Source organism: Alligator mississippiensis, chromosome 3, assembly GCF_030867095.1.
Source record: "Alligator mississippiensis isolate rAllMis1 chromosome 3, rAllMis1, whole genome shotgun sequence".
NCBI classification, from domain to species: Eukaryota; Metazoa; Chordata; order Crocodylia; family Alligatoridae; genus Alligator; species Alligator mississippiensis.
This window is the reverse complement of record NC_081826.1, coordinates 12,659,659-12,684,734: the sequence shown is the minus strand read 5'-3', so window position 1 is coordinate 12,684,734 and position 25,076 is coordinate 12,659,659. Positions and strand designations below refer to the sequence as shown.

Below are 25,076 nucleotides of genomic sequence, written 5' to 3'. Positions count from 1 at the left end.
CTCCTGCTCGCAGTCCCTGATGGCATGCAGTCCCTGGATTGTGGCCTGGAGCTCCTCCAGCTGGCGTGCCAGAGACCCCAAAAGGGAGCAGACCCCACAAGGGGAGGTAGCCATGCTCCCGGGCCCCAGAGCCTAAAAAAGGGACAAGCAGCCCCTATAACCGAGAGCCAGGGGCTCTGTCTGTGTGGAGCCGGGGAACAGGGGCTCTGTCTGGGAGGCCATCTCTGAGGTGCCGGGGGGGGGGGGGGGGCAGCTGAGGGGACCCTCAGGGTGCGGCAAGTGCCCATCCATGGCATGCTGCTGGTAGAGGGGCTGGGCCTGAGTCTGTCTACCCTAGGGGGCTCACAGGCAGGGCCTCGGGCCCTCCCGCGCGAACTCCGCGCTAACTCACGCACTGGCAGACAAGCGCGCCTGTTTGCACAGCCTGGTCGTGTGGCTCCCTGGGGGGGGCTGGACGAAGTAGGGGCCTGGGTGGGGCGAGACCCGGCCTGGCTCCCACTCAGCCGCCTCCTCCCACTCTCTAGGGGTTAACCCCCTCCTACCACGGGCCCCGCTTACCTCCGGCTGTGCTGGGGGTCAGCAGGGGGCTCCGCAGCTGATGGGGGAGTCTCTGGGGGGCTTCGGGGGGAGTGGGGTACAGCGGCCTTTCACCTGCACGTTTCTTGCTGCTCCTGGAGCCTAAACCGAGGCTTTTTTGCTGTTAGCAGGCCCTTTTAAACTGCGCGCACGCGCAGTGGGCCCGCCATCGGGGAAGCTGCTCTAGGGCTAGAGGGGGCTCTGCCTGGGATTTGGGGGATCCTGCCCCACTGGAGGGGGACTGGTAAGTACCCTCCCCCCTACCTCTCTCTCTCCTTGAAGGGCTGGGCTAAGTAGGGGCCTGGGCAGGGACAATAAAAAGAAAAGAAGGGGAGTGAGGTCATAAGGTAGTAAGAAAGGATCTGACCCGTGCCCACTGTCCCCCCAAAAAGTCGAGGGACCCCCTGGATGCCGACCAGTGAAACTGCTCAGAGGTGTGAGCAGAGGAGTGATAGGAGACAGCCCAACAAGGTTCCTTGGGTGAATCTGATATCTTTTATTAGAGCAACCCAAATAGTTGGAGAAAAGTTATTAAGCAAGCTTTCGGGTTCAAAAACCCTTCGTCAGGCTAAGGAAGTCTCAGCAGTTGGTGTGTGCTCTTCCTGGATGGAATGAAAAGTAAAGAAGCCAGGGGCTGGGCTGGGGAGTCAGTTGCCAGGCAGATTATAACGTATCAAAAATCCAATGTCTATGTTTAGTCCATGATCTCTAGTATCCAGGAGGTTGATGAAATGGAGCTCATAGGCTCCTCTCTGGGAAGTGTTAAGTTTCCCTTGACAGCCCCACACTTGCCTGGGTTCCTTCCCGCCAGAGCCTCCTTCCTTGTCTTCTAGATGGCCAACTTGATCGGAGCTAAGAGGAGGTTGGCCAGGAGGGCCCAGAGTTTGGTGGGGCCAAGTACAGAGATGTGCAGCCAGAACCTCAACAGGCAGATCTGGAGGAGGCAGAAAAGGGGTTGCAACCTGGCGCGCTGGAGGTAGATGCGTCCCAGGGCCTCCCTCAGTTGACAACAGAGGCAGGTCTCAGGGCTGTCCACATAGTGCACCATATGCATGCCCATGGTAACAGCTCCATGGAGGCACTGCCAGCTGAGGTCCCCATTGGCTCTTGGGGTTGAAGTGACTCTCTGGTGTTGAAGTGGTGCTAGAGCATGGACAGGACCAGGTGATGATGACCAGTGCCCTCCCACAAAGAGAACTGCAGCAGGCCTAACCATGCCTGCCGTTGCTCAGATATGCAGACCTCTAGCTGCTGCCAGTTCCCTAGTGGGGAATGTGACCGGGGACAAACAGACTCATGTACAGCGTTAAGCCCACACTCCACTGGATGTTTTGGAGCACAGGTGGGAGTGAACCTACCTCCCACCATCAGGCCAAAGCTTGTTAGAGACCACCACTGAGTAGGTGGATTAGGAGGCCTCCACCTATGCCCAGTCACCTGGGTCCTCGACGGAGAGAAGCACATTGTTGGCATATGCCAACAGGACCGCCCTTGTGGCCGGCTTCTTAAGTACCAGTCCCACCTTCTGATTGCACAGGAGGCAGAGGAACAGCTCAAGGGCAATGGTGTAGAACTGGACTGACAGTGGACAACCCTGATGTAATCCCAACCTAAACAGGATGGACTCCACCAGTGTCCAGTTGAGCTTGACCATGCACTCTGCAGAGACATACAGCACCTGGAGAAACTGCACAAAGCAGGGACCAAAACCAAACACTCTCAGTGTCTCTGTGAGCTACCCATGATCAACCCTGTCAAATACCATCTCCTGGTCAAGGGACAGGAGGCCTAATGACAGGCCATCTCCACAAGTAAACTCAAGGTACAGGTTGCTGAAGATGGAGCGTCACACACCAGGTACAGGTTGTCGAAGATGGAGCCCTGGGCACCAGTTCCAGCAGTCAGGGGGAAGTGGTGGTGCCCCCTGGCAGACACAGGATACTGGAGAAGATGGACTTAGGTTGTGACCCAGTAAGTGACAATTCTTATTCTCTTTGCATTACCTTAGAGTAGTGGTTCCCAAATGAGGTCACAACATCAGCAGATGGGGTTGTGATAGAAGTGCCCCTGAGATTTCTGCATGCACAGCAGGCTGTGGGGCTGGAGTCAGGCTGAACCAGCTCCAGGCCGGATCCACCTCTGTGGCATAGTGAGTGGTCCAAAATTCTAGCTCTGCCCATGCATTCATACTTCTAGCTCACAGGCAGGCTGGCCATCTGAGCTGCTAGGACAATTCCCAGGTACTGCCATAAGGGAACCTCCAGTAGGTGCAATAAAGTAGGCCACTGGTGTACGTGTTGAGGCTTGAGGGAGGACATCAGACTACACATTCCTCAGGCTTACCTTGTCTTGCATGATCCCGGATGTTCAGATGTGTCACTGATGTCAGGAGGCTGGCAAGAAGTTCTTTTCGTGTAGCTGATGGAAGTCAGTGGAATGCAGAGGAAAATGGTAAGGCCACACTGACAGGCAGAGGGAACTGGAAGAACGCAATAAAGCCCAGGAAACTCAGACGGCCCTGAAAAGAAGGTAGACACGTTCCAATTACTGGAAATCCAGCTTAGTTAATAATTTAAGAGTGAAAATTCTTACCAAGTTTTCTGTTCTGGCAAGCAGAAAGCCTGACAGTGCTCACCCAGGTAAGGGGCGGTAACACAGTAATGCATAATGCATCAGGGGAAGAATGGATTTTAAAAATCAGCCTAAACTACCTCAGTTACAATTAAATTCTGTGCTGAGGATAAGCTGTCACTAATAACATGGACACAGGAGAGGTCATTTTTAAAATGATATGGCCTGACCCCTGCTCATAATGAAGTGGATATGGATGTCCACTGACTTTGCTGAAAATAGGCTCAGAAAACAAGTCATAATCATTAGATAAGTATCAGGTTCTGATTTTACAGAATAAATTTGACCTCATGCAAAAGTTCAGTAACGTTTGAGTTTATATTATTTGTTCTGCAGTAACATTTACCAGTCCTGTTCTTCCAGGCACTGTATACACCCTCTAAGGAAGACCACATTCCAAAAAGCTTACATCTTAAACCATGGTAAAATCTAGTGTACAATGATAAGCCTGATACTGTTGGTTAACTAGTCTCAGGATGTACATATTTATTACAAATATTAGCAAATTGCCTGTTAGGAACCTACCCCCCCCCGCACCGGGTCTGGCCCCACTCCATGCACACCACTCCAGGTCCGGCCCCACTCTACCCGCCACCCCCCCCCCGCCGCCACTCTGGGTCTGGCCCTGCTCCACCCGCCCTCCTCGCCACTCTGGGTCCAGGCCTGCTCTACCCACCCTCCCCTCTGCTCCAGGTTCAGCCCTGCTCCACACCCATCTCCCTCCCTCCCTCCCTCCCTCCCAGGTGTTCGGGGCGGGGCGGGGCAGGGGGGGGAGGAGGGCATTGGGGCCAGGTGTCACTGCCACCATGATTTCTCCCATCGCCCCCTTTGCCCTCAGGCAGGGAGGCGTGGGGAAACCCTGCTGCTTGGGCAGCCGGGGGCATGTTCACCGCCCCCACAAACTTCCCTGGCAGTGACGCAAGCTTGGGCCTGCACAGCCCGGGCCCACAGCCAATCGCCACCAGCCCTCTCAGCAGCGCGTGTGCAGTTACCCAAAAGTGTTATGGACAGACAGACAGACTATGCCTTTTATTATATTAGAATTTTTGACGCACATTTTAGAAGCTACCCTACACTCCCTCTCTGAATTTTCTAGTGTGGTAAGTAACAGGAAGTGACTATACTAGAATTGATGCATGAAGTTACAGCTATATAAATAATGATTTCCATCTAATGATTATTGTTTCTTGCATTATGTCCTAAGGGAGTCTGCGAAAGCTTCACCTATAAATAGCAAAAAGCTAAACACGCAGTGCTCAGTTTTAGAATCATTTTAAAATGGGTGTTTTCTTTAGAAATTTAAAACTGTGTGGGAGAGGAAACAAAGGGTGACAAGCTTGATTCTGCTGGACCTTACAGGGCACCGAGGTGAAGAAGCACTTCATTTATGGATCCTGATCAAGCTCTTACAGAAGACCAGTTTTCAACTGCACAGATTTGAGTATTTTGGGGCATGCACAGAAGCAGTACTAACAGTACCTTAAGTCACTAATTTACAACAATATAGACTGGAATAACGTGAATATACTTTATTCAAAAGCAATTTTTTCCTGCATGAATTAGTTTTATTAATATTATAATCAAATTCTAGTTTTTGTCTCTGTTCTTGATGGTGGTTGTGATGGAGTGATGAACCTTTTATAAACAGTGATAATTCAGAGGTTATGGTGAGAAATCCAGCTATTTCATTCACTCCTTCAAGGTTTTAAGAAATATTCACAAAGGTCCTGTTTAAGCAGTCTTCCTGTCTCAACACACTCAAGTCAAATAGCTCTGGAAAGAATCAAAGTAGGTGACCAAGTATCACGGCCCTTCCTCAAAGAAGTAACAGCCATTTGGAACTACTTCCCCATCCATGCCAACTGCTAAGAGAGTCCTCCTCTGGGTGTTTTATAAAAGCCATGTAAGGTAGGCAGTTTTATAAAAATAAACTAATACAATATTTAACAGCATGACTTATTTACCTTATCTTTTGATCTGCACTTATCTACATTTTAAACTATTTTAATTGCTTTAATCGCATATCTGAACTTAACAGCCTCCACTGTTATGAACAGCAAATATGCCCCAAATTAATCGAAACACTAGCAAGAACGCACATAAAACTACCTATTCCCTTGCAGAAAGGAATGGCCACACATTCAGTTCAGGTGTACCATTGTTTTATGCCAGCATTTTTACAAACAGGAAAGATAAATTTTCAGACCCAACTCGTACCTGTTTAATTAAAACACAAAGAAAATTGACAGTACGTTTACTACAGAACATCCAAAACAAGGGGAAAAAGAAAGAGTTGCTTTTAATAGCAGCATACAAAAAGAGTCCTATACTTAAAAAAACAGACTGTAGACTTCAGGCTTTAATATAACTAATTATTTTTCCTGATGAAGTTCAACTTCCAGGTTCATCCCAGTGGTAGGTTTTAAATGTCAAGTAATAAAATGAAAATCAACAGGTTATACATACATAAGATGATCCCTAGTAACTGTGCACGTATGCTATTTGGCATCATAACCTGAATGCACAGCCTAATGCTGGGAACTGAATAAAACAACGATTTAACAAAAAGCTCTACTTTTCAGCGAAAGCTAAGCAAGTCTCAGAATAACTATGTAATCCTTTCAGACTGCTCTGTTCAATCAGGGCTGTCCAACTGGTGGCTGCATCTGGCTCCCAAGGGGTTAAATTGTGCTCCCCGGACTCCCCGGCTGGGCACTGCTCCTTCCATTAGGCTCCAATTGGAGAGTTGCCACTGGAGTCTCTGGGCTTTCCCTCCCTTCTCCTGCTTCTGCTGCCTGACCCCACACCTGGGGGCAGGGCAGGGCAAGGAGGCCCAGAGCTGAGGGAGCCCACAGCTGGGAGGCTGCTCAGAGGAACCTATAGATTCTGCATGCCAGTGCACTGGTGCCTGTGCAGCGCAGCACAACGGCTCAGGGGTCCCTTCTGGCATGGGGGGGGACACAAAAAAACAGTGCCATGATCAGTCCCCTTGCCACCCATCCCCTCCACAGTGGAACCAGCTGTTTGCATTTGCATCTGGCAGCTGCCCACCCTGGTGAGTCAGGCAGAGACTTGCAGCCTGCAGTGAGGGCTGGGTTGCAAGCTCTGGCCACACTGGCAAAGGGTGTTCTCTAACAGGGTCAGTAACTTTTTTGCCCGCTCATCCCACGCCTCACCAATTAACAACCAAACAAAGGTGCTTTATGAAGAACCTGCCACATGCATGTATACTGCTCAGAACTGCTGGCAAAGCAAGTTCACTGTTTTAAAATACTAGAGAGAAAAGTACAGTCAGCACAACCGACTTCAAAAGTGTTCTAGAGCTACAAACAGGAAGAAGTGGGGCTCTATTTTTATTTCAAATAAAAAAAAAAATCTATCATTTTGATCTTTCTGAGTTTTTTGCAGCAGTGTCCTCAGCTGGATCTGGACTATGGGGCTCCTTGTGGGCCAAATCCAGTCAGGGTACTCATACCTGCAAGGAGGCAACTCCATCCATGTGGGATCTAAAGTCTGGAACTCTCTCTGAAGGACGGATGCCTAGAGCTCCTGTGGTGATCTTGTGGGGTCCCTTCCAGCCCTAATGTCTATGAAAAGACAGGGTGTACCCTCCTTACTACATAATAGTTGAGTGGCTAAAACTCACCCAGGAAGTAGAGGACTTGAATTTCAATTCCAACATGGAGGATTCAAACCTCCATCTCCCAGGAGACTACCTGAATCAACAGGGTATTGGATATTTCAGGTGAGAGCACTCTCAACCTCTCCTTCGGAAGTCGCACCACTGTGCAACGAAGGAACTCAAGATTTATGGGGTACAGAAGCACAACAACTATTGGGTAACGATTTCTGTAGTCTTCTCAGACAGGAAGACTTGGATTCCAGTCCAGCCTCTTTGGATGAAATACAGAAACAGTCCCATGGCTGCTTAATATAAAAATACGCGGTTTCAGGAACACAGATTAGAATTCAGGTATTGCCCAAGTCTCAGGACAGTAGCTTCACCACTAGAGTCACTAACCTTGGACTCGCTCAGACCCATGAATCTTTAATTCTTTGCTACACGATGGCATAGCTTCAGCAGGAGGCATGGGAAGCGTCCCCCTATAACTACTAACTTGGTGCTCAGGCTACTCTCCTGGGACGGGGAAGATGTGGGGCTGAACTCCCACAGAGGAGTTCAGCAACAAACTGCGACAAGCCTGTGATAACAAATTGGTATGAGAATTATCCTGGAGTGGAACATACAGAGCAAGACGGTGAACCAGCACCTCATTTCTGGATCCTGATCAGAGTCGGACAGAAGACTGGCTCTGAACTGCTCAGATTAGAGCATTTCTGGGCATGCACAGAAGCAGACCTGTAAACTTTAAGTCATCAGTTTACAACCTTATTAGACTCAGCTCCCCCTTGTAGACTCTGCTGTTCCAAGTGTCTTCTAGCCCACTGCCAAGAAGTGATTTATTATTTGTCAAACGTTTTATTTTAAAGATATATACACCAGTTTGCAATAAGGGGATTACTCAGGTAATCCACTCTAGCACCACTGCTCAGGTGCTAGAACAAAAGTTCTATAATCTAGTTTAATTTGCATACAGGCTAATATAGATTACATGGACTGTGCAGAGTGAAAGGCCCCCGAAAGCACATCTTTTGCTTTTACACAAAGAGTCTGATTTGGAGCGTTGAATAAGATGAACTAAAAAACAAGCATAGGAATAATTCTAAAAGTCTGTACATCTATCTTCCAAGGGTGCTAGGAAGCAGCACCAACTCAGCTTGCCCCCTCAGCCCTTCAGCCCTGGCTTTAAGACGTCCGTGGAATTATTTTTGTTTAACTTTAAAATAGCATACCATGGAGTAACAGATTTTCATAAATATCCAGGTATACAACTTTCTGAGTAGGAACTTTCTAAAGACAGAATATTAGCATTGTATTTTTTTAAAAGAAAAAAGCAGAAAAACCCCAAATCAGTGATTTTTTTTTTTATATTTTTCAAGTAGCTGATTACTGAAAAAGTTAAGCGGGCAAGGGAGAAAAGTGAAAGGGAAGATATGAAGGAGAAGATATGTAGTTACTTTACATAAGATTTCATAGATATTAGGGCTGGAAGGGACCTTGGAAGATCGAGTCCAGCTCCCCGCCCAAAGGGCAGGACGTCAGCTGGGGTCATAGGATCCCAGCAAGATAAGCATCCAGTTTCATCTTGAAGGTGTTCAATGAAGGCGCTTGAACAACCTCCGGTGGCAGGCTGTTCCAGACCTTGGGGGCTCGGACAGTAAAGAATTTCTTCCTTATGTCCAGCCTGAAACGATCTTGTAGTAGTTTGTGACCATTCGACCTCGTCATCCCTTGGGGCGCTCTGGTGAACAAAAGTTCCCCCAGATACCGGTGGTCACCCCTGATAAACTTGTACGTGGCCACCAGATCACCCCTGAGCCTGCGCTTTTCCAGGCTAAAGAGCCCCAGGGCTCTCAGCCTGTCATCGTAGGGTCTGCTTCCCTGACCTCTGATCATGCGCGTGGCTCTTCTCTGGACTCTCTCAAGCTTCTCCACATCCTTTTTGAATTGTGGAGCCCAAAACTGGACGCAGTACTCCAGCTGCGGCCTCACTAAGGCCGAGTACAGGGGGAGAATGACGTCCCGGGATTTGCTTGAGAAGCATCTATGGATGCAAGCCAGCGTTTTGGTCGCTTTACTAGCCGCAGCATCGCATTGCAGGCTCATGTTCATCTTGTGGTCAATGATGACCCCCAAGTCTCTTTCTTGCATAGTGCTAGCCAACATAGCACTGCCGAGCCTATAAGGATGCTGCGGGGTTTTTTTCCCCAAGGTGGAGAACCTTGCATTTATCGGCGTTGAACACCATCAGATTCTCATCCGCCCACTTGCTGAGCCTGTCCAGATCAGCCTGGATCATCCGCCTGTCTTCTGGTGTGGATGCTTTGCCCCAAAGTTTGGTGTCATCGGCGAACTTGGCCAGTCCGCTTCTGACTCCAGGGTCCACATCATTAATGAAGATGTTGAACAGTATGGGTCCAAGGACAGAGCCCTGGGGGACCCCACTGGTCACAGGACACCACGATGAGTGACTTCCATCAATTACTATCACAGGACACCACGATGAGTGACTTCCATCAATTACTACCCTCTGGGTCCGACCCCAGAGCCAATTTTCCAGCCAGTGGATCGTGGGGGACCCAAGGCGACAATTGGCCAGTTTCTCCAAGAGACGATCATGGGACACCAGATCGAAGGCTTTTTTGAAGTCAAGATATATGACATCAATCTCATCTCCCCTGTCCAGGTGATAGGTCACCTAGTCGTAGAAGGAAATGAGATTGGTCAAGCAAGACCTACCCGCAACAAACCCGTGCTGGCTGTCCCTTAAGATGTCCATTAAGGATGGCCTCCTTAATAAACTTTTCTAAGATCTTCCCCAGGATAGAAGTCAGGCTAATGGGCCTATAGTTAGCTGGATCCACTTTCCTCCCTTTCTTGAAGATAGGCACCACATTGGCCTTCTTCCAGTCTTCGGGCACTACACCTGAGCGCCAAGAGTTTTCAAAGATCCGTGCTAGAGGCTGGGCTATGATGCTCGCCAGCTCCTTGAGTACCCTGGGGTGAAGATTGTCAGGGCCGGCTGACTTGAAGGTATCCAGCTTCTCAAGATGTTCCTTCACGAAGTCAGTATTAATGGAGGGCAGGGGATCACCCTCACCCGGACTTCCCGGCCCAGTAGCGGGCATGGGCGTCCCATGGGGCTGATGAAAGACCGATGCAAAGTACCTATTTAATAGGTTGGCTTTTTCCTGGGCGTCAGTTGTCAGTTGCCCCATCTGGTTCAGCAGGGGTCCAACGTTGCCCCTGCTTTTCCTCCGGCTCCCCACGTATCTGAAAAAGGACTTTTTATTGTCCTTGATGCTCAAAGCTAGCTGGAGTTCAGTTGCAGCCTTGGCTTTCCTGGTCTGCTCCCTACAGGACCGGACCAGTGCAGAATAATCCTCCTTGGAGGTGACTCCCATCCTCCATCCTTTGTAGGCCTTTCTTTTTAGCCTCAGGAGGTCTGCTAGGTCCCTGGAGAGCCAGGGGGGCTGCTGTGCCCTCTTGCTGCCTTTCCTCCGAGATGGAATAGACTTAGTTTGTGCATTGAGGATCGCTCCCTTGAGGAGCAACCACTCTTCCTGAACTCCCCTCTCCCTGTGGTCACAGTCCCTTAGGGCCTCACTGACAAGCCTCCTGAGCTTGTCAAAGTCGGCTTTCCTGAAGTCAAGGACTTCCGTGTTGCTGACTGACTTGCCAGCTTTTCGGCGGATGGTGAAGGTGATCAGCTCGTGGTCGCTGTCACCCAGCTTCTCATCGATCACTACGTCGCCAACTAGGTCATCCCCAGTAGCCAGCACCAGGTCAAGCAGCGCTTTGCCTCTCGTTGGCCCATAGACTTCTTGAGTCAGGTAGAGGTCATCCACGCACAAGAGGAAGCTCTGCGACCGCTCAGATTTTGCTGAGCGATCCTCCCATGAGATGTCTGGGTAATTGAAGTCACCCATGACAACCATGGTCCTGGAGCAAGCTGCCTCAGCTAGTTCCTGGGCAAACTCCTGGTCTAGCTCAGGACTTTGGGTGGGAGGTCTGTAATAGACTCCCACCATTGTGTCCCCTGTGCCGTGTTCCCCACGGATTTTAACCCAGAGGGTCTCCAGCCGTCCACCCATAACAAAGTGACTGTGTTAAATCTAGTATATCTGCTCCCATTTTAATCCTGAAGCAAGTTTTACTGGTTGAATTTTATACCACAGAAGGCAAAATTGAAACATGCAGGCAAAATACTCAAAATGCCACATACGTGAAAGGGTATCCACCCGTACTTTATCTATCTGGGCCTGACTTCCCAGAGAAAAAATACAGCCAGAGTCATAAGTAAAGACAGTAGACATGGTATTAAAATGTATAATTCTGTTTCATTGCTCTCTTAACCCCCCCCAGGAAAAGAGCAACTGTCATGTAATGTCAGTAATTAGAAGTGCATCAGAAAATACACACTTTGCATGCATACTGGATAAGATGACTAGCTTCCCCTTCCCTCAAATTGGAGAAAAGAAATATCAGTGCAAGTGGCTTTAAGAAAGACATTGTCAGTAGCAATTTAAAGCTGAACACTGGAAAGCTGGCAACATGGATATGTGACCTGCTACCACATGTTCTTATCCTTGTATCTGTATATAGTCACAATGGATGGCTGTGGCACTATGCCAGAGGTGGGCAAAATATGGCCTGGGAGGCCATTCTACCTGGCCCATGGGGCCCCTAAACATTTTTGAAAATTAATATTTCTCTGCCCTTGGTTCCTGTTGCAAATGACAGGAACCAAGGGCAGTAGGACCCAGGGGAAGTCTGGAGGGCTCCCACAACAGCAGGGCCCGCCCAGCCCCCAGAGCCCCAGTGGGGGCTTCTGACCTGGGACCACATGGCTGCCCTGCGCGGGAACCGCAGGTAAGGGGGAAGGGAGGGGGAAGGGCAGAAGAGGACCCCGGGCAGGGAAGGAGGCTGGTGAAATGCGGCCCGAGAAAAAGCTGAGCACGGGGCGGGGGGGGGCGGCCTCGTCCGCCCTATGGCTGGCGCCCTGTGCTGCAGCTGCTTGCAGCTCACGTGGGGCTGCCTGTGCCTGCTCCAGACAGCCCCACATGGGCTGCGAGCAGCTGCAGCAGGGAGCAGCTGCTCCCCCCCCCCCAACATTTCCCCGGGCTCCTTCCCTGCACGGAAGAAAGCAGCCCTTCCCTGCCCCGTGGCCGGCGCTCCCTGCTGCAGCCGCTTGCAGCCCACACGGGGCTGTCTGGAGCAAGCACAGGCAGCCCCAGGCAGGCTGCAAGCAGCTGCAGCGCAGGGCACCGGCCACAGGGCAAGTGAAGGGCCACTTTTCCCCACCCCGCGCTCAGCACCACCTTGTAACCGAACCGTGCTGCTTGCCTGAGCCCTGCATTGGCTCTGGGCTCGCCCATCAGGGCTGCATGTGGCAACAGCAGCTGTGGCCCCTGCTCCCCGCTTGCCATGCTGGGCAGCGTCTGCCTCTGTGCTGCCCAGCATGCAAGTGAGCTCCAGGCGGGCAGCAGCAGCCAACACTGCCCAGCGCAGCAAGCAGCGGGGGGGGGGGAAGGTCGGAGCTGCTGCGCCGCGCACAGCTCGGGCAGGCGAGCCCAGAGCCAGTATGGGGCCCAGGCTGGCAGCAGGGCTGGGTTACAAGTTGATGCTGAGTGCAGGGAAAAGCAGCCCCTCATCCGCCCCATGGCCAGCGTCCCACACTGCAGCTGCTTGCAGCCCGTGTGGGGCTACCTGTGCCTGCTCCACACAGCCCCACGCAGGCTGCGAGTAAGAGGGAGCACTGGGCATGGGGTGGGCAAGGGACCACTTTTCCCCACGCTCAGCTCTAGCTTCTTCCCTGCCAGCAAGCAAGGGGTCAGGGCTGTGCACTGCCCCCTGCCTGTACCACAAGGGTGGGGGGCACTGGGAGTGAGTGGGCAAGGAGCCAGCAGGAACATGGGGCCCGCACCGGTGTCCAGGGACCAGGGGGCGGGTAACCTGTCAAGGGGCGGGGCTACCCAAACTGGGTAAGCAGCCCTCTGCCCAAAATAATTGTGCGTCCTTGCTCTATGCCCTGCCCATGACCTCATTCCAGTAAACCACCTCGACAGGGGAGAGAGGCAGAGGGCCACTCCTGACAGCACCAGACATTTTCAGTCAGGGTCTTGCGGGGAAGAAGGTTGAGGAAGATAGAGTTAATTCAGATCTCTAAAGAATAACTTCATAGGGGGTCTATTCAAATCTCTAAAGAATAACTTCACAGACATGACATCAGTTATGAACTCTACATCTTAAAATGTTATTTATTTACATTTCTAACAATCATGTCTTATTTGTAATCCTTAATATTAAAATAATGACTTCAAGTGCCTCAGTTATATGCAGAGCCAGCAACAAAACTATAGGTAAAGTCATCTAACACTTTGTTACAAAATGCTTTTTTCAGTTGCTTACACAGCTTTGCCAAACTAATTATTCAAGCTGAAATTTTCCATGCCAGATGTCTGCCTCTGGCAGATTTTTTTTCTTAAGTTTCAGCAAAAATGGTTCTGTTTCTGAGAAATACATTTGGCAAAAACGTATCTTCCCCATCTAAAAAATAATCGTATAGCCACATAGTGAGTCTATGCTTACAGTAAGGACCTGAAATTTGGCAATGGACCTGAAATTTTGCAAAAGGGTGACTTCCCTGTGGAGTCCAAGCACAGACTTCTGTTCTCCCTGTGAAATCCCCCGAAATTATCAACGTCTCTGAAAACTACTGTTTCTACCTGGCTCAGTAAGGGTGTGTTAGTAGCTGGCAGAAAATATGCTTAGTACAGACAATGTTCAGATACATTTTATCCCCAGAGCCCTGTGCCAAGTACTGTAGAGCATGCTCCGATAAAGCTCAAAAGCTGAACTTCTCCTGCAATCTCCTCTGCCTGGTTGGTGGCAGGGCTACTACAATGCCAGGCATCAATTTCCCTGTTGCTGATTCTGTCTGTCCTATGCTTTTAATGCAACTCAAGATAAGATGAACTGCATGCTCAGAGAGCAAGACTCATCCTGGCTTGAATCTAGCAAAGTGAGAAAAAAGCAAAGGAACAGGGCAAAAGGTTCAAGCAGAGAGGTGACTGAAGACTCTACACCCACCAGAGCAAAAGCACCTCTTCAGGAACTGAAGCCACAATTTGTGAATGCCAGTCTTCTTCTATAGTTATTAAACAACCACTGAACCACCATGTCTTGTTCCCCTCTAGTAGCTAGGGCAATTATGACCAGCATAGGAGTTACACCATTAAATCAAGAGTAGTGATCTGTGTTGTGGATGCGAGAGTTGCAATCCTGCTCATAACCCTATATAGTGGTCAACGCAGTAAGGAAGGGTCAATAAAAAAGAAAAGAAAAAGAAAACACAAAAGGTGCCAAGACAAGCACTCAAAAAATTAGAAGATATGAGAACTAACCATCAATCTAGGTATTATGGTAGTGTAAGTCTAATTAAATGATCACATCCTTTTTTTCCACACTGCCTATGATTCATTCAGTGCGCAGGATAGATAGTACCCAAAGAACAGATTAAGATACAGGCTGAAAGAAGCTGTCTCTTGTTGAGAAAGTCAGATAGTATGAAATGAATGAAACAAAGAATGCAGGGAGAAAGAGGAAATTCTTACAGCTGAGGCAGCTAAATGATACATGAAGAATCAGGTTCTTTCCATACCTCTGCTACACACTTCCTATATAAAATGGGCAAGTTACTTAAACCATTTTTCACAAGAGGCCATTATGTGGAGCTTAGTTTCTCCCAGGATCTTAGTGGCAGAAATGCCAAGCACTTGTTACTGAAGTCAGTGGGAGCTACACTTAGTTCAAGGTGCTATAAAAAAGTGGCAATAACTCTAACATCCAAGTCAAACCAGATGCATAAAAATCAACATTTCAAGTTGAGCACTTGAAATGCATCAGCTCCATTTCTATGCATCAGGCTTCTCATCTGTAAAAAAGTTAATTCCACCTCACTCCACGGGTGCATTTGTAAAGATAAAACTCTCACATGTTTTTAAAGCATTCAAATGCTACAATGCTCTATGTGCACAAAAGAAGCCCAGAAGAAAGTTTATAATTTGACAGTGAATGCAAGCTTAGATGGTGCCTAATAAATAAGGCACGGAACTACATAAAGAATAATAAAAAGAAAAAAAGGAAGGCAAATAGTTGGTGAGCGCTGCCCATCCTGAGAAATGAAGGAGGTAGAAGTCCTATGGAACACAGTATAGGATCTTGTAATTAAACCCATGTAAACATGATGGCTGCTGACAGACCGGGGTGGGAGGACCAACAAAAACAAAAGCCTAGCGCTTTATCCAGAGAGGAAGTGCATCAGTTTGACCTGGCTCACCAGCAACTATATGGATCGGGTGCTTCTGCAGGTCTTTTTGGTGCTTTTACCTAAAGCTGATTCAATCAACTATTAGATAAAAGCATCAAAAAGCCCTGCTGAAGCGTGAGACCTATACAGACGCTGGGCAAATCAAGTCAAACTGACGTGATGCCTCTTCTGGGCATGCATCATGCTTTGCACAGGGGCACACTGGGCTGAAAGTAAAGCGCCGCTTTGTTTTTTTCCCCCCATGTCTATAAGCAGACGATGAAAAATACACAATGAGGCAACAGAAGCATTTGTGGACCCCTAAAATATTTTGAATGGAGGTGTGAACCCCTCTGAATTGTAAGTGTGGGTAGATGTCTGATTCACATACTTTTGATTGATCATAGTCACCTTTTGCGGACCGCTTAAACCACCTGTGGACCCCCAGGGGTCCACGGACCACAGGTTGAAAACCACTGGATTAATGAATCTGCCAACAAGCAGGCATAAAGATGTAAGTAAAATTTAACTTCTTATGTTACCAGAAATGCTGCTACATACTGGACACATCTATACATGCATTAATGCACTTTTACTAATGCACATTCAATTTTGTACCTCCAATATGAAGTACTAAATTAATGTGCATTAGGCTGCACTAATGCACAGTAGCACAAGTGCACGCTTTTTTAGTGATGCTTAACGTGCAGTAGCCTATTTTACTGCACATTTGTGTATTAGCACTTTTTTTTACGTGCTGCTTTAATGTGTAGTAGAATAAGCTACTGTGCATTAAAGCATGTGTAGATGCGTTCACTGAAGCCTAAACAGTCAGTAACTACAGATTTCTAACTGAATAGACTATGCAGCAAGGGAATGAACTAAATTAGAGGTGCACCAATGCATTGGTCCGATATCAGACTGGCACCGATATAAAGAAAATTTACTATATTGGAAGTCGGCCATATCAGGCCAATGATTTGGCCGATAAATGGCCTGTGAATGCATACAGCTGCAGCACAGCACAGACAGCAAGAAGCACAGCTCAGCAGCATGGAGCTGCCTCCAGCTGGTAAGTCTGGTGTAGTAAAAGGGGAGGGGAGAGAGGAGGGGGAAGGGAAGGGGCGGGGGGCAGATCAAGGCCCCCATGGTGAGGGAGGCATGGGGCTGGGGCAAGCACTGCCCAGCTGGGGTGGGTGCGGGACAGTGCCGTGGCTCATCCAGGATGCCCCGGGGGGGGGGGGGAGGAGGAGGGAGGGAGAGAGAAGACGACAACACTTCCCCTGCTGTGTGCCACTTGGCTGGGAGCCACTGGTTCAGCCAGCACTTGCCTGCTCATCCAGCAACTCCCACCGCTGCTCCAGCCACTTGTCTGGGAGAGCATGGGGGGCATGTTGCCCGCACATCCGTGAGGGGCGGGCTGGGGCCGGGGCTGTGTGAAGCTCTTCCTGGCGGGGTGGGGCTGCACTGGGAAGGCAGCTGGGGGGGGAGGGGGGGTTGCAGCCACAAATTTGCCGCAATTCCTTTCCAGCGCAGTCCCACCCCACTGCGAAGAGCCTGACACAGCCCTGTCCCCAGCCTGCCCCCCCCCCACCCCGGACAAGCTGTAGAAGCAGTGGCGGGAGCCACTGGATGAGCAGGAGAGAGCCGGATGAGCCACTGGACCAGCGGCTCCCAGCCGAGCAGCACACAACGGTGGGAACTGCCCCCAACCCCTCCCCACACCCCCCAGATGAACTGCAACACCATCCGGTGTCCACCCCAGCCCCATGATTCCCTCACCATGGGGGCCTCAATCTGCCCCCCATGCCCCTTCCCTTCCACCACACCAGACTTACCAGCTGGAGGCAGCACTCCACATCGCCGGGCTGGTAGCAGAAATCTAATTGCTATTGGCCAATATGCATCCTTAAAAAAACAAAAACAAAAAACTGCTATCAGTATTGGCCACAAAAATCTATCAGTGCACCCCTATAAATTACCTCTAAAAGCCTCTTCCATCCCCATTTCCTTTGGTTATAGAAACCAACCTCACAGCAAGGTACAGAACCAACAATTTACATATTTATGCATCCTTAAATTCTGGAAAATGGACCACTGGTACTTTGTCCTTCCCAAGAGACCATTATTGATATTTGCTGTACTCTGCCTTTTAATGTACCACTGGGCATATCAGATCCCTAGCCAACTAGCATCCATTTTGAGACAATTCATTTAGTCAGCATACTCGGATGGGGTAATCCATTATAAAATTATAAGCAAGTGTCTGAAACCGAAAAATACAGGTTTAGATTACCCATGTCTGACCAAATGGTCCCGATTCTCAGACAGTATTAAACAATAAAGCTGGCTCGGAGGTGAATGAACAAAAATCGAGGGAGAAAGAAAGGGAAGATAAAAGAATGGGAAGCCCTTTATTTTAAGTGAACAGCATATCATAAGTTGCCTTCTTAAAAAGATCATCTGATATCTTCATAGCCAATTCATGTTTTACACACAGCTAACACACAGCCTCCCTTGTGCTATACAATTCTCTGGAGGCTGAGGGAGGTTAAGCACAGGCTGCATTTATGCAGCAGAGTGGTACGGCGACACAATCGTGTGGTTCCTGAGGTGACTTTCATGCATATTTGAGGTGACATTTGGGTGTGTGTGTGTTTGTGTGTGTGTGTGTGTACGCGCGCGCAGCCAAGCCAGGTAACTATGACTGCCTACTCAGGATCAGGTTTCTTTTCCTCATCATCTTCCTTCGTCAAGTATTTTTAACTATGCTCAAAATACTTCTTGCATCATGTTACATTTGTTAATTCCAGGCTTCTGTTAATTGCCTGTAAAGACAATGCTTCTCTCCTTTGAATACATTACTTGGCTTCTGATATATTTTTGGTTTTGTTTCTTGCCTTCTTCTGAAGCACAATACAAGCTATACTTAGAGATGAAACTGGCCAGGACACTAGTACCAGCACTAACAATACTAGGAAACCTCTCCAGTAACCACCTAGTGCGTCTTCCTCAGAGTTAAATCACTCGCCAAGCCTGTGGTAAGGAAGGACTCTGTCCCCAAGTCAGGCTGGCAAGGATACTGAGGATTTCTTCTCCTCTGCAGCGTGGGCATCCACTTCTGAGAAACATCCGGTCACATAATCTAATAAATTCCTTGCCACTGTGGGGTTCCACAGCATTAGCAGCATCCTTGGCTTGTCCTTCTCTCTTCCTATGGGTTTTTTTTTGCACACTATAGATTTTGGGGGCTTAAGTCTGTCATAGTGTATTAGTGGCTGTGGTGTTTGAGAAGGGCCAGAGAAGATGTTCTTGAGGATCTTTTTTAGATGAGGGTTGTCCAACTTTAGAGCAGCCTGAGGTTGTATGCTGCATGGGTGCCCCCTGCACTATGCAGGGTCCCAAAGCCCCTGAAACACAGGGTCCCCAAGTCCCATGGGCCATGTCAGCCACCCCACCACACTCCCAGGGACATGTACAGGAAATGGAAGCCAGAGGAAGAAGGGGGAGCCCAGGGACCCAGGAGGCAGCAACAGCTGGACCAGCAAGTGGAGTGGCACCCCAGCAAGAACCCACAGACTGTAAATTAATCTCATTTGTATTGCATGCAGCCAGCAGGCCACGAGTTGGACACCCCTGCTTTATGCTACGTTCTATGACACAATTCCCTATGGTTGCAAGAAACTGAGCTCCATGAAACAAGGTTTCCTTTCCAATCCTATGGTCTTATGGGTCAAGATCCCCTCAGAAGTAAAACAGAACCAATGTGGAACAGTTTAAAAACTCACTTTGCAACTATAAAAAGTCATCTAAACTTTAGTAAAGCCTATTACTAATAACAAAGTGAAAAGACTAAGTCTTAGGCTAGGGACAAACATTGCCCATAAACTGGTTTAAGTGATCAGAAACTGGCTTAAACCTGTAACAGAACAGATGTTCAGTGCACATAAACCAGTTTGAAGATGGCTGAAACCAGTTTGAGATAAACCTGGTTGAATGTAGTATCGGACTTAACTGATTTGGGTCAAACTGGTTTATGCATTGTCTGTCCCAAACCCCTTCCTGGTTTAACTTAAACCAGAGTCCCCCAGCATCCCAGATGCTTTGCAGCCCTGGGCTGGGTGCTCTGCTCCAGAGAGCTGGGCTGGCTCCTCACCTCTGCTCCCTGGCTACAGCTCCGGCAGAGACAGCAGGCACAGAAGTGCCTTCCTGGCTTCCTTGTGCTGCTCGCTCTCCCCACCCCCTCTGAAGCAAGGATTCCCCTTTCCCACACAGACCGTAACCAGCATGTGGTATGCTAGCTAATAGTGAGAGGTGAAAGACAGACAGGATAAAGGCAGACAGAACAGTGTCCCTCAGGGCTTTGACTGGAGTTTCAAGGTTTCATTTAGATTCGAAACCGCTGTTCCATTTTGTCAAAACAGTGACACTGTTTCCACGTTTTGCCCATTCACTATAATGAGGAGGCTCAAAACAACTTCTCATCTGGCAGGCAGATGGGAGCCCAGGGGCTGTGCCAGTTCTCCCGGTGCTGCGGGCCCCCGATCTACCTGCCAGATGACAGAGGGAAGCCAGGTGCTGCTGCTGCCTGGGACCAGGGAAGGGAACTGAGCCCTCCCAGGGCTAGATCGGGCTGAGTTTCCATCCCCAGTGCTACGATCAGGCTGGGGAAAGGAACTCAGTCCAGCTGAGCCGAGTTCCTTTCCTCAGCGCATTCTAGTGCTCGGAAGGGGAACTGAGCAAGTCGGGCTCAGTTCCCTTCCCCAGTCTGGTCGCAGCGCTGAGGAGGGGAACTGAGCCTGGGCTCAGTTCCCTTCCCCTGCGCTGTGATTGGCTTCACGCAGCCCAGCTATGGTAGGCAGGGAGAGCCAGGGCTGTACTTCTGGCTGAGCTATATAGCGCTGCAGAGCCACTTGGAGTGCAGCCCTGGTTCTTCCCCGTCTCCCACCACCTGGCTGCTTCGAAACTCGAAAATTTCAACTAGCCTCATTTTGTTTCGAGGCTGTTTCGTTTTGATTTGATTTCGCTGTTTGGAGCTCGAAATGAGTCAAAACAGTGCCAAAACAAAACAGCTGGCAAAAGTTTGCACAGCCCTATTAATCAGAGAGGCTTTTGCTTTCTTGATGGGCTGATAAACACTGTGTTACTCCCTGTGTAATTCCCTGCTGTGCAAGTCAATGCTGTGTAACTCCCTGCTGGCTCCTTTGATGGTCAGGAGCAGCAAGGGGTGGAGGACCCTCCCTAATCAGAACGTCCTGCCAGGGCCTGGTCCCGGCCCCCCTACCCTTCAGCTCAGCACTGAAGAAGGGAAGGGAGGGCTGCTCTAGCACCCCCTGGCTTCTAGCCTGAGCCACTGCAGGCATGTGCCTGCATTTCCTCAGTCCAGAGGGGTGCCTGTACAGTTACAAACTGGTTCAGCCTAGCCAGTTTAGACTAACCTGCAAAGATTGAATCAATTCAGGCTCAGGCTTTTTGAACGTCTGTCCCTAGCTTTACAGAGCACAAAATCTTAGCTTTGCAGCTGTGAAGAGAAACTAGGCCTATTGAGGACTACATGGCCACAAACTTCTTATCTGAATATTTGTTTTGCTCCAAGAGGTATCCAGCTGTCTGGAGAGTTGCCAGAGTTTGGTGGCACGTGAGGTACTTGGAAAATGCAAAGGCAACCTTGAAGAGGAAAAGTAACTTGTTTATTCAACAGTCAAGTAACCCACAGTCTGATGTTCTAGTCTTACTTCACTACACTTTAACATTCACGTGCAATACAAACGTGTTTCACAAGTTTCAAGGTACTCCCTTAACTAGCTGCAGTACTACATTTCCACATGAGATACCCTAAATATCTATGCATTCAAGAAACAGCTTTTAAGAAGTACAGCCTGCCTGCATAATGTATATACTATTAATATTAAAGCCGACTGAAATGTGCTAGACACTAAAAGCCAAGACTAATTTAGTGTAGACATAAATGAATGATATTTAATCATCCTTGCAGAAACAAGTTCAATTCTGAATTAATTGCAAGATAATGTTACTCTAAGTTTATGGAAAATACCATTTACCTCATTTCACTTCCAAATAGAAAACATTTGCAAATGTATTTCTAATTATGTTTAACTCACTACAAAAACAGAACAATTGAAACAAAATAAGCAGAAAAACACACTGGATCTTCAGACAGCCTATTTAGCACCACCTGACAATGATGACCACGCACTTTACTGATGCACGATGCTTCAGCCAATACAAACAAGGGAAGTAACTGGATGACAGTAGCCCAATAAGGCTCCTCTAGTGTTCTAATTACTATGCTGGTATTAACAGACTAATTTTTAGTTCTTTAGAGAGTTGCCTAGTTCTTATGCTGTACCTGACCTGGTCTTGGTACTTGGCCTCATTCCTAAACACATTACTGTGTAAAAAATGAAAAGCAGTGCCTAAATTTCTGTAGCACCCCTTAGTTCAGCTATATTTTCTACCTCCTTGCTCATTCCTTTGTTTGGCACTAGATCAAACAGCTTTGTGGTATCTTAGCTTCGTCACTCTCTAAGGAGTCTATATACCTTCTCACAGTATATCTAGGGCGCTCCTTGTGAATATTTTTATTTTTTCCCTTCTATATTATAAACCTTCACTTTTATAGAAATAGAGGTTAATTTATAAAAAAAGGTTAATTTAACCTTTTTTTCTGAACAGGTAAAATTTCTGACTATGGCACAGGTGGTACAATTCAGTTTGCTCATCAGATAATATCCCAATAACAGAAGCAGTCCAGTTTTCCAGCTGTGACCTCTAGGCCAAGGAGAAAGAAATGAAGTTACTTACCAACAACTAGCGTCCTTCAAGCTGTGTTGATCATACACACAATCCACTGTGGGTACAAGAGAAGCTTAAACACTCAAGCTTTTCTATCCTAGCAGCAGCCTTACCGTGCATGTGTGCCTGTATCAAAAGAGCAACAGGATAGTAGGATGACTAATTTTAAAGAACTCAGGTTACTGGCAACTTGTCTCCATCTCTCTCAAGTGCTTGTTCATGCACCTATGCCAGTGTCAGTGGCTCCAAAGCAGTCCCAGGTTCACCTGAAGCACGACTCAGAGCAAAGAGCTGTTTTCCCAGATGCAGCAGCCCCTGCAGCAGCATCCATAACTGGGCAGTACATAGTGAAGATATTTAAGACAACCCAGGTAACTGTCTTGCACATACCTATTGAAGACACCTTTGGAAGGGACAAAGTTACTTGCAGGTCAAGTGAAATTCAGCCGCTATCAAGGGGCCCATCCTGGCAACCTCGAAGCACACCTTCATACAGATGGAGAGCCAATCTTTGGGTGTAAATCACTAGGCCTTTTGAAATAAAGAGCTGATATTTCCAGAAAGGCTCAGTCCTTTTCAGGACAACACTCTCCTCCTATAAGAGATTTGCAGAGATGGTTTCAACACTCTGGGTAGAAGAATATGGACTGAATCTTCAAGTGTAGGTGACAGGCTAAGACAGCAGCTAGGTGCAAAAAGAGAGACAGGTCACTGCACTTCATCTCTAGTAGGTAATCCAGGGTGGCTAGACTAGAGAGCTTGTGGGGGAAAAGATCTTGCACAGAACTGGTCTAAAACCTTTGTCTATTTAGCCAGATAAGTTCATCTAGCAGAGACAGCCTCATCTGCAGCAGAAAAGGCTAACGAGATGAACAGGCCCACTGTAACACAGGAGCCATCTAACAGCTAGACAGGATGTGTACATCCAGGTAGGGTCTAGATACAGACTGTCACAAGGCCTTACAGACCGTCTGCATAGTATCTCTAGGATAAAGACTTTCCTACCATCATGCAGCTCACCATTTCACATCTCTTAGTATAACATCTTTCTCTTTAGCCTTGATAAACAATCTTATTTCTTTCAAATCCATTCAGAATGTGACTGATAAGACCTTTTTGCTAGGCCAGGGTATGAAACTTGCTTGGCACTCCGCATTATATCCAGATCACAGGGCTTTTTGTGGCCTAGATCTGGACCCACCTCTGGTAGCAGGACAAGCAGCAGCAGTGTTAACTAACCGCTCTAGGTACCTTAGCCACTGTGTCAGCTCAGGAGCCACAAGGATTAACATTGCTGTTGCTGGTCCTGCACCAAAACAAGTCTCCCAACAGAGCTCCATAGCCTGGAGTGCAGGGGCAGGCCCCACTCCTGAGTTCCCATCCCTTCCAGGAGCCCCACAGGCCAGAAGACACAGTTTGTTGCATCTTTGACAACTCTGTCCTAACTCATTGCTTTGACCGTGTTTCCTCTCTCCTTCTACTGACACCTCCTTCCCCGTGGCACAAAAAATATTTTTGGTCACTGTCAAGACCCATCTATTCCCTACCTCCCATCTCTCTCACTCAGTATCATAGTTAACACCAGGGGAAAGCAAAATGCGGCCTGTGGGCCAAATCTGGCCTGCCAGGCCATTCTATCTGGCCTGTGGAGCCCCTAAAAAAATTAGAAAATTAATTATTATCTGCTCCTAACTATCTGCCAGAGATAACAAGACACCACCAGCAGGACCCAGAGGGAGCCAGCAGTAGGACCCAGCAGCTGCAGCCTAATAGAGGCTTCTGGCCTGGGACCTGCGACTGCTGCCCGCCTCCCTCTTCCCGAGAGGGAAACTCAGCTAAGAACGTGGGGGGGAGGGGAGGGAGGCAGGTGAGGACCACGGGCGATTGCCCAGTCCTCAGGGCTGGACCAGCTCCTGACGAGTCCTGCAGTCCGGAGATGCAGCTGGGAACCACGTGGTAGCAGAGAGGTCAGCGGGCAGGCAGGCAGGGAGAAGCAGTGGTGGCAGGCAGGAAAGTGGGGAAATGGCAGTGGCAGCAAGCGGGCAGGCACGAGCACAGCAACAGCTGGGTGGGAGTCCAGGTCTTGCGCCAGTGCCCTGGGCCAGGGCCTGCAGGGGTTCAGGGCAGGGTGGAAGGAGCATAGGGCCCGGGCTGGCAGGGGCTCTATGGAGCCAAGCTTGGCTGCACCAGCGGGGGGGGGGAAACTGGCCTGGCTCCATAGAGCCCCCGCCAACCCAGGCCCTGTGCTCTTGACCCCTGGCCCTGGAACCACACCAGCGCTCGTCCCATTCTCCTGCCCAGCTGTCGCTGCGCTCACACCCACCCACCTGCCCACTCGCTGCTACTTGGCCCCTCATCAGCCATCATTTCCCCACTTTTCTGCCTGCTGCTGCTGCTTCACTGCACTACCCGCCTGCCTGCTGGCCACTCCGGCACCACGTGGTTCCCGGCTGCATCAGTGTACCACAGGACTTAGCAAGAGCCAGCCTGGCCCCCACGATCCTCAGCTGGCTCTGTGTGGTGCCGGCCAGGCTATACCAGTACCTGCTGCATCCTGCCGTCTTGGCTGTGCAACCGGGATGTAGCGCCCAAGCGGCAGGTGGGGTGAGATGAGGAAGCAGCGGCAGCGGGCAGGAAAGTTGGGAAATGTCAGGAGAAGGGCAGTGGTGACAGGCAGGTGGGGAAAGAGGTGTCAAGTGGCAACATGGGGCCTGCACCAGTGTCCTGGGGACAGGAACTGCAGGAGCGTGCAACCCAGGCTTGAAGGAGCCCTGGTGGGGGCTCTGCAGGCAATGACAGAGAGAGAGGTCATAGGACAAGTCCCACACGCACATCCCACCATACGCATGTACCCACATCCCCCCCTCACACTGCCATACACACACCCCAACCACTCTCCCTCTCCAGATATGCCACAACCCCCCGAGCCACCCTTCCCCCACACATTCACACCTCCCCACAAACCCCATATCCACCCACACCCCACACACACACCTATCGCCCCCCCAGAAACCTCCCCCACGCACACCCACACCCTCCCTGACACCCAAAGCCTCTCCAAAATATACAAAAGTAAACCTTCATTTTAAGCTATTATAAAATCACTTCTACATACACTAC

General features: G+C 49.1%; 1 long non-coding RNA gene across 1 annotated transcript; it reads right to left on the bottom strand.

Annotated features, from left to right (window-relative positions):
• Positions 1–461: 461 nt before the first annotated feature.
• LOC109281722 (uncharacterized) lies at positions 462–24,061 on the bottom strand. The gene is made up of 3 exons (XR_009460610.1): positions 16,979–24,061; positions 2,920–3,094; positions 462–1,510 (listed from the first exon to the last, which is right to left on the bottom strand). It is a non-coding gene; the product is annotated as an uncharacterized LOC109281722 (long non-coding RNA).
• Positions 24,062–25,076: the final 1,015 nt, after the last annotated feature.